This window comes from Haemaphysalis longicornis, unplaced genomic scaffold, assembly GCF_048455015.1.
Source record: "Haemaphysalis longicornis isolate Haplotype H1 unplaced genomic scaffold, Haemaphysalis longicornis Haplotype H1 scaffold_4, whole genome shotgun sequence".
Taxonomy (NCBI): Eukaryota; Metazoa; Arthropoda; class Arachnida; order Ixodida; family Ixodidae; genus Haemaphysalis; species Haemaphysalis longicornis.
The window spans coordinates 30,385,055-30,402,437 of record NW_027526361.1 but is presented as its reverse complement, the minus strand read 5'-3'; the positions used below and the strand labels follow the sequence as shown (position 1 = coordinate 30,402,437).

General features: G+C 45.8%; 1 protein-coding gene across 7 annotated transcripts in view; it reads left to right on the top strand.

Moving 5' to 3' along the window:
* The first annotated feature begins 966 nt into the window (after positions 1-966).
* The window catches only part of Gluclalpha (glycine receptor alpha 1), a 364,471-nt gene continuing 348,054 nt past the window's right edge, over positions 967-17,383 (top strand). For all 7 annotated transcript variants that reach the window (XM_077706301.1, XM_077706300.1, XM_077706299.1 and 4 more), the window contains exon 1: positions 967-1,115. The gene's annotated coding sequence lies outside the window, so the exon portion shown is untranslated. The remainder of the gene's footprint in view (positions 1,116-17,383) is intronic.

The window sequence follows — 17,383 nt, the reverse complement described above, 5'->3', positions numbered from 1 at the left end:
GCAAATACAAGGCACCACCGTTGAAGTTTGTTATTACAAACTTTTATACGTCTTTTCTTTAGCGAGACTGTTATTTTATTTCTTTGCTTAAGGGCAATGTGTAGGGTAAACTTTTTGATTTTGTTTGTTAAATTTTGATTTTCGTTTTTTACTTGTTTTGTTACCAACATTCTGAGATTAAAATCTAAAATTTAAAAACTGAATGTGTTGCCTTGCCGGAAATAATCTCCATTTACACTATCGCAACGATTACATGTGTTCACTTCTTCAATTATACATTTTCGAGCAAATGCAAGGAGCTACACGGTTGTTGCCCGGGAGTATTCGGCTAAGAGTGCTTACGCTGCAAAACTGAGAAACAGCTCCAGTTGGGCTTAAATTTATCCCGTCCTGTTCTATGTTGAACTTTAAACTGCGTGAAGGAGCCTTTCCTTTAAAAGCTTCGCCGTACTATGAGCGTTGTTTTTCCCCTGTAAAGCGTGCTCTGCCTGTAAGACAACTAAGAAATAAGGTAAAAACGCCTTAATGCAATGTAAGGAACTAACGAGACTTGAAATCCTACGCGGTTTTGACCCGGCCTCGCACATTAACAGAAAAGAACCACTGCCATAACTACTACTTACTGTTAAGAGTTTAAACAGCATCCAAACTCAGCCGCGTCGCTTTCACCGTTAGCTTCTCGTTTCCCAGAACGCATTTACGTCAGCTTCCCATACCCAGCTTGTTTAAAGCTTCAGCGCACCCCCACGTCATCGACGGGACTCAGCGCTATTCAACTTGCAACCAAATCTCGCGCTCGCGGTCTTTCATACCGGCGCGCAGGCGCAGCCGCCAAGTCTGAGCCGGCAGCCATGTTAGAGTCCTCTTCCGCGCACGCGCAGAAGCGTCGGAGAGCCGGTGCGCACTCAACGGCGGCGGCTGGCGACGCACATGTCGTGTCGCATCGATTGCGGGTGGGAGCGCAGGACGTGTCGTGATTGGTCGGCGCGCCGGCCCTCGCCAGGTTCCCGGATGCCGGGGGGAGCCCGGGCTCAGTCGGTGGTAGCCCAGGCTCCGGCGTGACCGTCGCTCGCTCGTCTCTCGCCAGCGGAACCCGCAACCCGACGCTCGATCAGGTAAGCGCCGACGCCGGCCAAAGACGGCAACGCTGACACGCTGCGCTTTCGTCGCCAGCGCGCGCCCCAACACGCATCGCACACGGAACTAGGCGCCTCGTAACCGCGCGGGGCGCCCATCGCGCTTTCCTTGGACACGAAGTTTGCCACCGGGGGGGCTTAGCAAATGTCTCGAGCGACGACAGCTGGGAACATTGCCAGCGATACTCGCCCGCCACGCTTCATTGGCATGAACAGGAACATTTGATTGCCTCAAGTGATCAACCCACAAACTTCTATCTTGACGTTATGTGTGCGGATGCCCGTGATAATTGGCATTACGCTTGCTTTTGAGGTCTTTTTAGTAATACATCAAGAGAAATACAGAAGTACTGCCTTAATGGTAGAGATTGTTCGAACCGTAAAAACGAAGTGCTAAACTGTGTTATGCAGGTTATATTCTTGCAAGAATAGATAGAAGCGAGCGTTTTGAAAACAAAATGGCATACGTTTAATGTCACTAAATCTCCTAAAGCCTCACAATAATGATAACTTTATCTGAAGCCGGGGATAACTTAACTTGGCTAGTGGAGTCGTGTAAAATACGCCACTAGAATAAGCCTGTCGGGCCCATGTTAAGCGAGTTAACCTTTATTTATTTCTACCTTTTCACACGGCAGGTGAAGTGCTGTGAAAACAAACTGCGAGAAAATATCACGTGGCATCATTTGACCCACAGCATGTATGCGCTGTTAAAAGGAGCAGTGAAAATACTTGTAATTGACGCCGATAAAATTGTTGATTATGGCAGGACGCTTGCGAGGCTTTCACTTCAAATTCTTATTTTTCAAGCCATCAACCGACTTCGCGCGGCTTTTGTACACACGATAGGGGCCCAAAAACTCGCTCCCCATGCGGTGGTACAAAGAGCGATTTTGATTGTTTCGACAAATCGTTTTATTTTACTATCCGGCGTGACCTAGTTTGCTCCACGCTTTTTGTTGCATGCCGTGATTTTATGACACTTCTGCTAAGGACATCTCGTTATTTTTTTGAACCCGTTCTGAAAATCCCATGTTTCCTAAAGCCTGAAATAACGTATTATTTTATTGGAAAAAGAAAAGAGAAAATACACCGAGGCGAAAGAGGCGCAGCGTAGCTGGGGTCGCCTAAATTATGCATGTGATGGACGTGACCTATATTGATTCCGGGTCACGCGTCTTGTCACCGATACACTTCTTTCAGTTTAAGATGTCTGCCAACTTTAAAGCGGGGTGTATAACCTGCGATTGCTCTAAAAAAGACACCAACAACTACAACGTGCAGAACGAACAGGACCACAGGACCCCGACCGCGGCCTTCCCATGGTACAGTCTATAGGCATGCACATTTGCGAGCGGAATAACTTCTTCGTGCATTTGCCGTCACGAGAACAGGCTTGGGAAGCCTTATTCGAGATGGTAAACTGCGTAGTGTAGGCATTTATTTACAGCTACAGATCAAGAAATAAGAAGAATTTCGGTATCCCGCATGAGGAGAATGGATAGATGATTTTATTCAAGTAGCTTGCTTTTGTAGTGGATGCATTTGTTTTGTTTTGTTTTTGGCGGGGGTGCACCGCGTTACCGATACCTGTACCATAGAGGGCACAAGCATACTTGGAGCAGAAAAGCGTATCAAGGCAAGACGTGCGCAAACTTTAGAAATGGTACAGGAAGCTTGCAATTTTTGTTTGCCTTTAAATTGTGCAGCTGTTGGCTGTCTAATGAACGTTATGATAGGAATTAATCGAAATGCAATGGCAATAGGACGCATCGACCATCCCACATGAAGGCGTCTTAAAGACAAATATGAAGTACACATCATTTTATGGGAAATAAAACGGCTCTGAGGCGCACAGTTATTATACATTTTTTTTAGTACGCTGAACGACATGTGTGACTTCTTCTTCTCTATCCTGGTAAGCTACATTAAAAAAATTACTGTCACCATTATTTTTATTAAGAGAGGGACATTTTTCGTTCAAGTGGAACATAAAAAAAAATCTGCGAGGAGGAAGTTTTAACCCCGATGAAGTTCATACGTATGTTCCTCTTAAACCTTTAATTTTCTCTACAGCGCAGCACGCAGTACGGGTGTAGCGGCGTCACTTTAAACAATATATTCGCATTTTTAATTAGCAAGCTGACCCGGACTTATTCACATTACCTCTAAAACCAAGTTCATTTTGCTTTACGAATACTTGGTACGACGCTTAGACAACGTCAGTTTCTTTGTGCGGAATTGCCGCAAAAGCGAAGAGATTCCCGACATTTGCGAAAGTATGACCCCCTGTATTGAATATAACCGCGTCTTTGCCGAATGGGCGACAAACAGATTCAATACGTGGAGTGATGGGCGACGTCCTTTGATGATCCGGCACTGGTATTAGAATCTTGGAGCGTATTGCTTTCTGAATGAGTTTGATGTTTGCTATGGCGAATAGGTGCCTATTTGCGAACCCGCAGTTTTTACTAAGTGGTTTTCTTTGGAATGAAGTTTTTTTTTTTCTGTCAGCTTCAATTTGACGGCTTATAGCTTAAAATTTTGTGTGTTTTGTGTCTGGGCAGAAAATGTGTAGGCCTAAAATGAAAGTTTAAAATGGTACACTCGAGTTGCATTTTTGTAGTAGTTCTTGGTCGTGGTGAATAAAATGCATGCGTGTGGTTCGACGAGAAGTGCGGCAAGAAGAAGTGCGACGAGAATCAAGGAAAAGAAGATTTAAGTGTGCGATGAGCGAGACCACGTGGATTATAAAAAGCGCGACAACGAGTACGGAACGGAAAAAAGAACTCCTGCAGTAAAGTATTGTGAGTTGCAGTGCTGAAGTCCGAACAGGGCACTTTCAGTTCGCATATATGAAAACACGTCAGGCTAGGAACATGCAGGCAACCAATATCTGGGCGTGATGTGTAGAGACATATTTACGCGTACGTGCTATCGCATATGTTTGACTTTATGTAAGCAAGCCGTAACGCCGACCGCAAAAACGTGCCAAGAAAGTTCAAATTCATTGTACGTCACGATGCGAGTACCTGTCAACGTCCTTAGACTTCAAAGTGTAGCGTCAGGCCTGGTGTCAGGAAAATACCGGAAACGCGCTGGCAAAAAAAACCACATCGTGTATGCGCTACGCGACGCAACCAATGGGACATTTATGAGCCGTTTTGCTTCTACAGACGTCAGCCTCCGGACGCCGGACGCCGGGTTTTTCTCGCAATTAGCCATTTAATGCTTCCGCATTAAATAAGAAAATGAAGGCACAACGCTTTTAAATCAGGAAGATAACTCCTAAATTCTGACTCAATCTCAGCTTTAATCCTTACCGACGCTGACCTGTCTCTCTCTAGCTTGTTTAGAGGCCAAACACAAGCAATTTTCTCGGAAAACAAGCTTCGGTGTAGTCACAAACACGCATACAAAACATGGTTGTAATCCCTGATGCTGATTGGCTCTTTCAATTGCTGTAGATTATCGCTATCACACAATTAGCAAGCTAATCGGCCCTTGGAAGCTGATGGTTTGTGTATAGAAACTTCTGTGCGTTAGGCCGAACCGACGTGTCAGATTGCTTTTAATTTTAATTCACACCGTTCGTCTTCCTACCATAACGTACTGAGCCGAGCTCTCTTGTTTGTTTTGCGCCTTGCTACTTGATAAATCTGTAAACTCGTTTTTCACAAAGAAATATCAATTATATCAATCTTCGCAAGGTTTAAAAAAAAAAGAAAAATGAGAACCACTTTTTAATATTCATTTTTTTTTGTTCACAATTAACATGCTGTCGCAGAGACCGTCACGTACAGCGGTTAGCTCTGAGTAAGGAAAAGATAGCAGCGTGTCTGCTTACTGCGCTGCAACAAATGTTGTCCAGAGACGATAGGCCTTTGCCGCCGCTGCCCCGTAAATGCACCTGTTCTCTCCCCCGCCCACTTGCCACGCCTTCCCCTCCCGTCTAGCTCCTCCGCCAATGAAGACGGTGGAGGTTTGCTCCAGCCAATTCAATTTTACCGTGTTCCACTTCTCGCACGCAATCTACTGGAAGCTTTCGTTACTGTGGGACTTCTTGGAATGCCTCCGCGGGACACCAGCCACGGACGTACGCGAGCGCTCTTTGTATTTTTGTGTCAGTACATTGTTTTAACCGCGTACTTTTCTTATTTCGTACCACAAAAATAGATCAAACCTCCATTATTACTTTCAAGAACACCGCTCGTACCCCTGATGTAATATTGTTTGCCCTCAAATAGGTCTAATGTTTTTTATTTTCCTGAACAATGTTGACAAGTATAACGTGCTTTCAGATTTCGTGGTTTGAAAACGTCTTTCCGGTATAAACCTTCTGTTCGAACATCCATTTAACTTTGGCCGAAAGGCTGAATCGGGGGACAGGCGGGCAGGCAGACAGACACACAGACACACCAAAATTTTTGTGTCTAAGTAGCCCAAGAAAAGACAACCGTCTGTAAAAATTAAAGCGAGATTGGGCGTTCCTAGATGAGGAATAGGTGTAAGGGCTCATTGGGGAAAATTTGAAGCGAAACTGCAGTGACACGAAAGGAGGGGGATGCTTATTAGACCTGCGAAAAGCCGACGAGGTCCCATTCAACAAATCAAACCCCGTGCTTCTTTTGATTTGGAAACACAACAGGGAGGAATAAACGAGTTCCTCAGAGAGCACGAAGTTCTCCGCTCGGCCCGAGGATCCAAATTGGGACTGCGATTGAATCGGCGCAATTGAACTCTCCTCCTCCCTATATCTGGAGCCGATCAATCGTAGGGAAGGTGTTTGACGCGCCGGTGGGCTAATCATAAGCGCGCCCCCTGCACTACTATCAAGCGGCCGAGTCTCGTCGGAGGAATGGAGGGTGACGCCAGGATGGGACACAATCACAGGGGTGCCGAAACCGTCCGCAGCTCAATCCCGACGTCGTCTCCTGGTGCCCATATCTCGCACTCCGGATACCCCCGACCCGTATTAGAGGTTGGAACTCCAACACTGTCGCAACACGCGGCGCCGTGTAATTGACCTGGAGCTATTTCGACTGAGTTACCCAACATTTAGACTAATTCGTATCGCGACACGTACTGTAAGTGTCTCCGCACGAACAGATGAGGGTTGTTCAAAACACGAATATCCGTTTATTTTCGTCATTCCCTCCCATTTTGTAAAGTAGAATGCGTTGGTTGCCTGCACTGATTGCATCTAGGTGCCTCCACATGTACGGGGTGCACGTTAATATTTCCTTCTCACCACTGCTTTCCCAAGATGCATGGCTTCTTCTCCCTGCCTTATGCTCCTACTCGAGCGGGAAAATTGAAGACGTATTGTGCGCGCAGGCCTGCCGACAAGAGTACATGCACCTGATGAAGCTGAAGCCCAAGATTCCCTTCGGCGTAATAAGCACATAAACACAAGAATGTAACACTCTTGGTGCACAGAAACTTCTTCAGAACGCTGGTCACATTTTTATCGGATTTTTTTCTGCTTAGAGAGCCAGTGACTCCTGTTAAGATGAACTGGAAGGGACCGTAAAAATTTGATTTTATTATCAGAAATTCGTATTAATCGGAGGCTTTTTGCATTGTGGACGTTACAATAGAGCAAAAATATTCGTCTTAACCATCGTGTTGGTCTTAACCGAGTTCGTCTTAACGGGAAGCCACAGTATTTTAGGTTTCTGCAAGAGAGGGCGTAACTAATCCGTGGCAAAACTGCCCCAATCTCCCATTGTTGGCACCGGAGCTTTTTATTCCCCGCCCAGTTTCATGCGCTCGAAGGATGGACGTGGCAAATCGCCCTTTGGGGCTAAATAATGAGGTCCTGTTCCCATTTTTGTTGCGAAGGAAATTTATTAAAAAGGACTTATGGTTTTAACCTCGGGGATTCGTACGATTGCGCAAAGAGTCTAATCTCGTGAAGAGACGACTGAGAAAATTAGAAATCACGACAACTGGCGCCGAGCGTTCGCTATAAATATATTTAATTTTGGACGGCGGAGAATACCAAAGAGATCGACAAGGACAGACGATACTTCTTTATATTGTTTTATACTTACGCAGGTCGTAGTAGGCATCTTCTGTTTTTGCATGCGTTGCTGAGCTGATCATTCTTTCTTGCTTTGGCTATCTCCTGTAATGGCATGCTAAGGCATGCGCTTCCCGCTCCCGTTTTTGCCAAGCTGTGTGTAAGTCTGTTGCCTTAGCCTACACTTCTGTATCTGGCCCCATTCACGTAGGGAAATTAGCAAGGCCATATCTACCCACTGAGCCAAACTAAAATTTTGCTCCTTGTCTTCTTTTTTCTCCGTTCGTTCGTTCTGTTCGTGAGGGAAATGCTATTTCGAAATCTTGCAGTAACGACAATCACGGATGTCCTTGGTCCTCTTCCTTTCGATTCACCAATTTTAACGCTTTTGATTTCGCCATTATACCGTATTATTACTGCATATTTTCGCTTACAGGGAGTGAGCGTTGCATTGGTAACAAATAGTGAAGCTTCTTTGCTAAGTTTCCGGAATAACGAAGAATAGATTTTTTTTATATATATAAACCGGTGCTTCGCCTATCCTGCAGCGAAGCCTTTCCCTATTCCACAACGCCGATTCACAGGTAGAGCACGCGCTACTAAAGACGATTTTATGAAAATGAAGTGGATGTACACAACGCACACAATTTCAAATCGGTAGAGGCTGCTTGTCAACCCATGAGTTTATCCACGTGACTTAGCCTAATTACTAAAAACCTGTAAACAAGCGCCCGCGAAAAACTTTTTTTTGAAGTTTCGCATGTATAAAAACAAAGCGAACCCTCGTAGTCAGTACAACGATAACAACCACACCCAGCAGCTCAGTTGAAGCTGTTACCCTCAGCTTGATCTTGCTTCTTGTTTCCCGGTTTGGTTAAAGCTATCTGCGTGGCCCATCGGGGACTTGAATGAACAGCGCGCTTTCGTCAAAGTCTGCAACTGTAATGAAACGTTTAGGAGGCGTCATTTTTATGCTTAAGCATCTTCTCTCCCGTCTGCAAAGTACGGCCATTATATATCTACACCATTGATAGACCAGTTCTAACCTCTTTAAGTGTGAAACCAACTTCGACTAAACTTTTTCTGATAGTAATATGGCCATAAGATAAGAAAATATTTATATATTCTGCCATTAGGGCAGTTGCACTCTATCGGACAGCGCTATGTCGCAGTACAGCGTATGAAAGAAAAAGAAAGAAAAACTTACAGCGGAATACTAGACACTGAAGTGTAATACAATCCTTCATAAATGTTGTACCTGCACAAGCCCACGGTTCTACTCTGTTTGTCCAGTGGGGTAAGCATGCTTTGCAATTCGTCCCCCGAGTTACTTAACAAGGCAACGTACGTCATCAGCAAATCTGAGGTTACTGAGGTATTTTCCATTAACACTTACTCCCACCTGTTCCCAATCCAATGTTCTGAATACTTCTTGTAAACATGCTGTGAAAAACATTGGGGAGATTGTGTCTCGTTGCCTGACGCCCTTCCTTATAGGTATTTTACTGCTCTCCTTATGGAGGATGATGGAAGCTGTGGACCCATTGTAAATATCCTCTAGTATTCCTACATAATGCTCACATAATGCTCGTCTACACCCTGGTTCCGTAATGCCTGACTGACTGCTGAGGTTTCCACCGAGTCAAAGGCTTTCTCATAATCTATGAAGGCTATATATAAAGGTTCAGTATACTCCGTGCACTTCTCTATCACCTGATTGATCGTGTGAATATGGTCCATTGTTGAATAGCCTTTACGGAACCCTGCTTGTTGTTTAGGTTGAGTGAAATCTAAGGGGGCAGAAATTCTGTTAGCGATTACCTTGGTAAGTACCTTGAAGACGACAGACAGTAAGCTGATCGGCCTGTAATTTTTCAAGTCCTTCATGTCACCTTTCTTATGGATTGGGATGATGTTCGCGTTCTTCCAAGATTCTGGTGCACTCGAGGGCATTAGGCACTGTGTGTACATGTTTGCCAGGTTTACTAGTACAATGTGCCCTGCATCCTTCAAGAGGTCTGCTGTTATCAGCGATACCGTTATATATGGAATAGTAAAGAAAGCTAGGTTATTCGGAAGAATTAGAGGGGAATATGTAGGGTTTTGTTATATGATCCTCGTACTGATATAGTGTTTGATTGATTGTAGGGTTTAACGCGCCGATGCAACACAGGTGATTAGGCGGCGTAGCGGAGGGTTCCGGATTAATTTTTGACCCCCTGGGGATCTTTATGCGCGCCGAAATCTCGTACACCTGGGCATTCCTGCTTTTCGCCTCGATCAGAAAAGCGGCCGCCACTGCTGGGAATCGAACCCGCGTCCTCGTGCTCAGCAGCACAACGCCTTAGCTACTGAGCCACCGCTGCTGGTCCTGATATATTGTACTATACATTACACTTCCTTTGTTTATATATAAGAGGTTAGAATGAAGGTAATAGAGCATAAACGCTGCTGCGTATGAACTCTCACACTGCCGGTAAGGAAGGAAGGAAGGAAGGACAATACAGTGCATGAAAGGCTGGGAGGTTAACCAGGTTACAGTCCGGTTGGCCACCCTACGCATGGGAAGTGGGAAAGGAGGGATTTAAAGAGAAAGAAAGGATATTGAAAACGCGGGGAATACAGCTTGGGAAGCGAGAAAAGAAAAATTAAAGGTAGCTACAAAAGTAAACCAGGGGTGATAATGATGCCTAAACTGAACAAGTAAACTAATCAAATGACGAATGAACAATGCTACACGGTGTCTCTACAATCGGTTAGACAAGTTTGTGTCCTTTAAAAAACAAAGTAATGCTTTTTTGGGACTGTGATGGGCAACGCCTGTGACACAAAACAGTTTGCGCAGTTAATGGCTGGTCGTCGAGTTTACGGAGGGCGGTTGACAGGTGCAGCCTCTGCGTTGCGAACCGGGCACAGTGACACAAGATGTCTTCTATTGTCTCGTAAGCTTTATTATTTACCATATTCTATGAACCCTAGCTCGGCTTCATGAACACAAATCATGACACTAATTATGAATACTTCAATATTCAAAGGAAATAGCAAGCTCTAGGATGACAGTCCAGGATAACAGCCTGCTGATATTTGAACTTGTAACGCTTGTGCTCCTATTGGTTGCCATGAGTATTGAAGGGGCCAGTTCGAAGTAATGTCGGGGCTGTTACGTGCCACCTTATGGCACTTCGACAGAGTTCTCGAAGAGGCATTGCAAACGCGTTTGAAAAGAGAAATTTTCTTTTATTTGTCACTCACATAAGGGTGCAAAAATACACCATAGGATGGAGGGACAGCGGTTGCTGAACGAACCAACAAAGAAAAAAAAAGAACACTTGGCACGGCACGCAAGCTAACACTCGGTAGACAGAGAAAAGAGAAGGCCTCTACGTGCTGTATCTGTAAAAGATGTCATAATCATCCTTACAATCTTTTCAACGCCTGTAGCAGGGCTAACGGACCTTGTGTAAGCATTAATGCATTATTCGTTCTAACTTAATGGAACGCCAAAAAAAAAAAAAAGGTAGCAGTGGCTTACCTCGGCTATGCCAGGATATACGTAACGTGAGCTAAGGTTCAGCTGGTTTTTCTTAGGTTTCTTGGTTGTCTAGGATTAGCTGAAAATCATGCTGACTGCTGCTAAAACGATTTCAAATCCAATCCAATCAAATCCAATTTAATCCAATCCAATCCAATCGAGTCGCGGAGGCGGCGGCTCTGGCGCGCCAGCTGTGCGCCGTGAAACGTCACTGTTCCTCGCGCATGCGCAGCACGGTTTCCAGGAGCCACGTGAAACTGCTCAACCTCGGCCAGTGTAGCTCACGCTACAAAATAAAGAACTGAATTACTTCGTTTACTCCCTCCCTCACTCACCCACCCACTCACTCATCCACTCACTCACTCCTTTCATCTTCAACGACCTGCGCGAGGTTACACGTGACCCTTGCTTCCATCGTTACGTCACGCGGACAGGGACAACACGCCCACAGTGGGCCACGCGCGGCGTCGGCGACGCAGCTCGGTTTCACACGTGCGCCGCGCCCCTTGTTCTCGCATCTGGGGCCGCCGCATTAATCTGGGCATTTCTTCCCGAAGCATGATTTATGGACGAAGCGCGCGCGCCGTCCTCCGCTGCCTGCCCCCGGCCGAGAGGAGCAAAAAGGGAGAAGAAAGGGTCGCCCGGCCGACGACGGCCGTCGCAAGATTTACGGCCCTATCAGGCCTCCTCAGCTTGCCCACCTCTTTGTCGCTTGTCTACGCGACCCGGGTATCCCTCTTGGTCCCCCTTTACGACCTCTCCTTTTCATCCTCGCCCTTCCCCTTTTCCGCCGCCATCGTTCCCCCTACGCTACGCGACGACGGCGCACGCTACGAGACGGACGCTATTCCGCGCTCTTCTTATCTGTCAGCTGTTTCCTCGCACTGGGAAGGAGGGAAGCGACCGGGACGTGATTTCGCTGTGTGCCGCCGCCGGCAGAGCTCGCGAAAGGGCGTTCACCGGAACCCGGCCAATGACGCAAATGAGCCCCCCTTCTTCCCTCGGCCTTTGCGGACAAGGCCACCCCGCTGTTATTGCAACGCGCGCCCCATTTGTCTTGCGCGGCGCTCGTGGCCGCGCAACGGGGAAGTGCCACACAGCGTGTGCGCGGGCCTCTTAAAAATCGCCGAGCAGGTTGCTGCAAGTCTTTTAGGTGCGGGTTAGCGAGCCCCTGGAAGCTTAAATTAGACCGGTGCCATCTACCAAGAAGCGACACGTAACCTTCTAAGGGTAGCTTTAGCATGTTAAGCCCATTTTTTTTCTTCTGGGATACTATTTTGTTACGGCAACTTTAATTTAGTTTCTGTCACCCTGTAATTGTTTATGATCATCACCAGTAACCTTTCTTGCAGAAAATAAAAATCAGAATTTATTTCCTGTTGGCCTCTTTATATGCAAAGCATTGTGGCCTTGGGAAGATAATATGCCAAATCAATTTAAATTACTGAAAATTACGCGTGTTCATTTGGGCATAGTACTTGTAGCTGCTTGGAATTGTGATAATGTAGAAGAAATGTTGTTGAAACCACTGCACTATTTGTCTATGACAGGAGAGAACTTTGCGTATGAGATTCCCGGTCAGTTTTTTTTTATATATACCGAGTACATTTCAGCTCGCAAGGTAATATTATAGACTTTATGCTTGATCGCTGGTATTGCGACCGATGGGATTTGTAAACAGTTTTCGACTAAATGAATGGCGTGTGTATAAGGGGTGTGTATAAATCCCTGCCGAGTGCATTTCCGGCTCATCACATACGGAGCCACCCAACACCTTTCTGATTACTGCACTTTACAACTTTCCAGCTATTATACCGGTGGGGTGCAAACTACACGTAGAGTTACAGTGACTATCTGTGACAGACTGTTTCAGCGAACTATGACCGCCAGTGCTATTTCGTCTTGCCTTGAAAGCCACAAATTTAGAAACCGAGTTAGTATCTCATTTCGCCGTCATTATTCCTAACGCTCGCTGGGTGACCAACAAGCGACGAAACGCGCGTCGCTAGAAACGCATTTGCCAACGCTTATTTATCACTGTTACTGGATTAACCTCCTGCGCTGGTTGCTAACACTTTTCCGCATGAAGCGAATGGGGCCAGCGTGATTAGTTTCTGGCAAAGGGCGTTTCCCTGTCCGGAAAACGGCGACACCCTCGTTACAAGGCCACTTTTAATGGCCGCCAGGACTGCGGTGATTTAGCGCAGTTTCACAATTGGGTGCCATAACTGAAATGTCTCGTATTTCGGCCGCTTGCCGCCTCGAACATGCCCCATGTGAGCGCTTGTGGTCGCGACGTTCGTGCCGGCCCGAACCGCTTAAAGAGCAAAACGCGCTGGAAATTGCTTGAAAGCTGACGCTCACTAGTGCCATGACATTAGGTTTTGAAAACGTATGACGGCGTGCGTACGACAGGCGTAAAGGAAGTCATGCAGCAGAAAGTCTGTCGCACGCGCGCCCAATTTAATCGGGAAAATAAAGTGCGTGAGAGAACATGTCGCTCTCAGTTTTGAACCAAATTGCTTTAGAAACAAAAAGAAAAGATATGTTTCACCCGCACGTATCTTGCATTTAAAAAATGGGATTGAGACTAACGACAAAATGATTGCTCCCGGGTGATGCGTGCAAGTACTTAGCTGTATTTTCGTGCACGTGGGCACCATGAGAAGCACCAAGTGTCACCGCAAAACCCGTCTTCTAGTTTCCATACCGGTGGCGTCGATGTATAGTTAAAGCGTCAATGACCTTGCAGAATTTAATCAGTGTAAATACTTGGCAAAACAAAAACAAAAAATAGTATTGCTTGGGATTGGACGAGCTGGTTCATGGTCACTGGAAAACGTTCAGCTGGAACGTAATGAATGGAAGGACGGTCGAGAGAAACACTGACACAATGCTGACCACGGACACAAAACTGTCACAGACAGCATTGTGTCCGAGTTTCTCTGGACCGTCCTTGGTTTCTTTACGTTCCAGCTGAAATTTTTCTAGTGAACAAAAAGTAATACGTATCGATACATATGCCTGAAAAGTGTCCTAAAACATAATTGGGTTCTATACAGTGTTCTAGCAATCAGTACGCGTTTTTTTGGTCCTCTAACTTTTGAATAAATTTTGGAATAATATATGTGCACACTGTATAAACATTGTCTAACCAGTAGCAGTTTTCTTTTTGTTCTCTTTGGCCTGCCTAGCACAAAAAGGAATATAAAGAACGAGCAACTTTTCCTGTAGCGAGCCTAAGTCCTAATGAGTGCTGCCTCTTTATCTTGCAATGCCTATTTATTATATAATGATAACAGCAGCGTTAATAAACACATAGGAAATAGTATGAGGCGCTGTACCTATTCTAAGGTTCTCGAAACGAGAACCCACTATTTTTTCTTTTGGGGGGCAGAGGGAGGGGGGTATAAGTACGACATTAGTAGCACTGTAAATCTTTCAATATGCTTACTTTTTTTCTATTTTTTTAACCCTTCATGCTTTTCTTCTTCCTGCTGCAAGCCTAATGTCTTATATTCACCACTCATCAACGTAGTCACCCCCCATCTGGTGTAGCAAGCCTTGTCCCTAGCAGGGCGGACCTCACCAGTTCACATTAAAGAGCTCTCTCTCTCTCTCTCTCTCTCTCTCTCTCTCTCTCTCTCTCTCTCTCTCTCTCTCTCTCTCTCTCTTACCTGATGGGAAATACATTTTCAGAGTGCCCGATCCAGATGGTTTTCTTAGAGTGCATTTGTTACGGAAGGCCTATGTTGTGTTCTGCGATGGCCTGCATGCAGACACACGTAGCATAATCTTGCGTGCAGCGTATGGCAAGGGTTGTTCGGGGAAATGCGTGTGTCCGTTGGTGCTCATCAATTAAGTGAGCAGAAAACAATAACAGCATACGTGTGGACTTTGATGTCGGTGGGAAGGAAGGAGGGAAGAGAAATAAGAACCGACAGAGAGGTTAACCAGTGCTTAACCCCTATGGCTATCCTGCATGGGCGAAAATCAACGAGCTAGAAAGGAATGATAGCGAGATAAAGAAATAAGAAAGCGAAGGATATGTAAATGTATGTTTAAAGAATACAACTGCATAAATGAAGCAATGATGAGTGCACCCTAAACAATGAAGAAGCTGCTATAACGGTGCGTTACTATTGTCCAGGAGGCCTTAACTCAGCGAAAAATGCGCCCAGTTACCCATGCACCAGGGCTAACAGGCCTTGGGCGGTCTCTCTGGTACTCATACGGCACTGGTGTATACTTCCCATACCTTTATCTGATCAGCTACGCCACGTAGTTCACTCGTCAAGCTCGCTTGCCTCCAGTAATGGCAGATTGAGGGTTGAGGGAAGAGGGGGGAGGGGGGGGGGGCGTGTTTGTTTTTCAGAACGATGCCGTCACAGGAATGGCCACGTTATAAAAACCGTGTCGCACGACGGAAGAAAGTTTACAGTGTTTTTGGAACAAACAAAGCTTATGTGCGGTTGCATCACATTTATTACACTGACGTGTGTCGCAAGGTACCTTCGTTGAACGAGGTTACAAATTTTTCCATGGCCCGCAGTGTACCCCCGACATCGCGGCCAACAAATCTAAACGTACTCGTATGTCTGTTCTATAATAGCCACCGGCTAACAAGAGATGAAGCGTATTTTTCTTTCTTTACGCTCGCACCCATTAAGAGCCGTGCTGGTGCGCCTAGAGAAATCATTTTTATGTTGTGATAAGTACTTCCCAGCGTTCCGTGTCATTCCCGGTGACCCGTTGAATGCGCTAGGAGCTCCTGCATTCCCCGGACGCACGTGCAAACAAAAATCGCGTCCCATCCAATGAAATATTATGCCTATCTAGAGGCCGAGCTCTAATTAGCATCTCCAAAACACCGCCCCGCCGATGGAAAGCCGTGCTGCCTCATGGTCGTCGTCGGAAACGACGCTTCCCGCGTTCCTGGCATCGATCCTAGTTCAACACGTTCTTTTATGAATGATTAAGTAGTCCGAGACTGGTTGCATTATGCATGAGCACTGCGCTCCGCGAGGAAATATTTTGTGAGTTGAGATTCATGCTGCTTGTGTGGCAGCGCGTGCACTTCCTCCTTGTCTTCTCCTTTCCGCCCCCTTTTCTTTCTGCCGTTTTTGTTCTCGCATATTTTTCGGAGGTGATAAGAAAGAAAGATGTGGGGAGTGTCTCCCGCCCAGCGCAGATTATTGCCATTACGCTCTGCTTGAGGAAACATTAGAGGAAGCGTGGAATCCCCTCTGCGTCACGGTCGTGAGACTAATTTTCGCGGTTTATGAGGTCACCGGTCGTGGAGCCGGCTCCGTGACCTTACAAAGGAAAGAACGTTCGAACGCTGTTTCATTTTCTTTTCGGACTGAAAAAAAAAAGATCGAAGATGTGTCTTCATGTTAGCGATGGCAGCCAAACGTTACGTTCGCTTTTATATTTATTTATTTTTTCGCGTTTATTTGTTGTATTATAATTGGCTGTTGTCTTTATATGCGCGTTTCGTCTGCGGAGAAAACTAAGAAAAACTTTGTGAGAAAATCCCGGTGCACTTTTAAGAACAACTGCAGGCATCAATAAATCCATAATTCTAACCTATGTGCCTACCGTGGGGCTACATGTTCATCTCGCACAATCACGGAAACTTAGCATTACAGTCATATTAAACGCCGCTCTTCTTCCTACTGTGTATCGGCCAAATATTCAAAGGTTGTACGTCTCAAACCCAACACAGTTCAAAAGTGTCTCTTTTTCTTCTGGATTGCTCATCAACGACAGAAGACAGGTAGTTCCAAGACGCCTTTCCGGCTTGGTGGTGGTTCTTCTTCTTCCTAGAGTTAATAACCCGGATAAAGGATACAGTAGTCACCTCTGTGATTTGCTTGATTAGTTGCTAGAATTTGCGGATTTGTGAGTACAGAACACGCCCTTAATATTTTGGGATCCCAAGTGAGGATGGAGTCTAATGTATCAGGCGTCCAATTCGCGGTGTCACTGTTTTATGAATTAGTTGCCTTTCAAGATACCATCGTCATCATCGTCATCATCATCATAAGCCTGTTTGTGTCCACTGCAGAACGAAAGTCTGTCCCAAAGATCTCCAGCAATGCCTTTAAGATATCACATTAACATATCACTTTGAAGCAAGAAGGATCGCAGCCCATCTGGCCGCGGGTTTTATTAAAGAGGCATGTCTACGGCAATGGGAGTTCTCTTGTATTGGTTCATTGTTCATGGGGGCAGGTATCAACCCAATGAATCGTGATATGCGTAAACAAGCACTGTGCGTAGCTTACCTAGGCGAAAAGGCTCCAGCGAGGCTGCCGACACAAGGCTCCAGGCACGAGTGATTGGGGACATCATTAGGGATGCGTACGTACATTAGGCCGGGAACCATTTGGAAGAGCTCGCCTCGCAAGTAGCCTGCTGATTAAATAGGTTGCGACCGAAGAAAGTTAGTTGTGAATGGCAGTCACCAGGGATTATTCTGGGGCAATGAAGGAATTATCGCAATACTACGGACGTGTCGCTATGAACGGCGGTATCCTAATATTTCATGGTTCAGCTTGTGCCACAAGGAGTGGAGCTCCGCTGTAACCAAAAGTTCCAAACCATTGTGCGTGTCTGTAGAACACTCCCAAAAAGTCACCTCTTATTAAAGACGATAGTCTTTCTTGGGCTACTTAAACCCAGAAA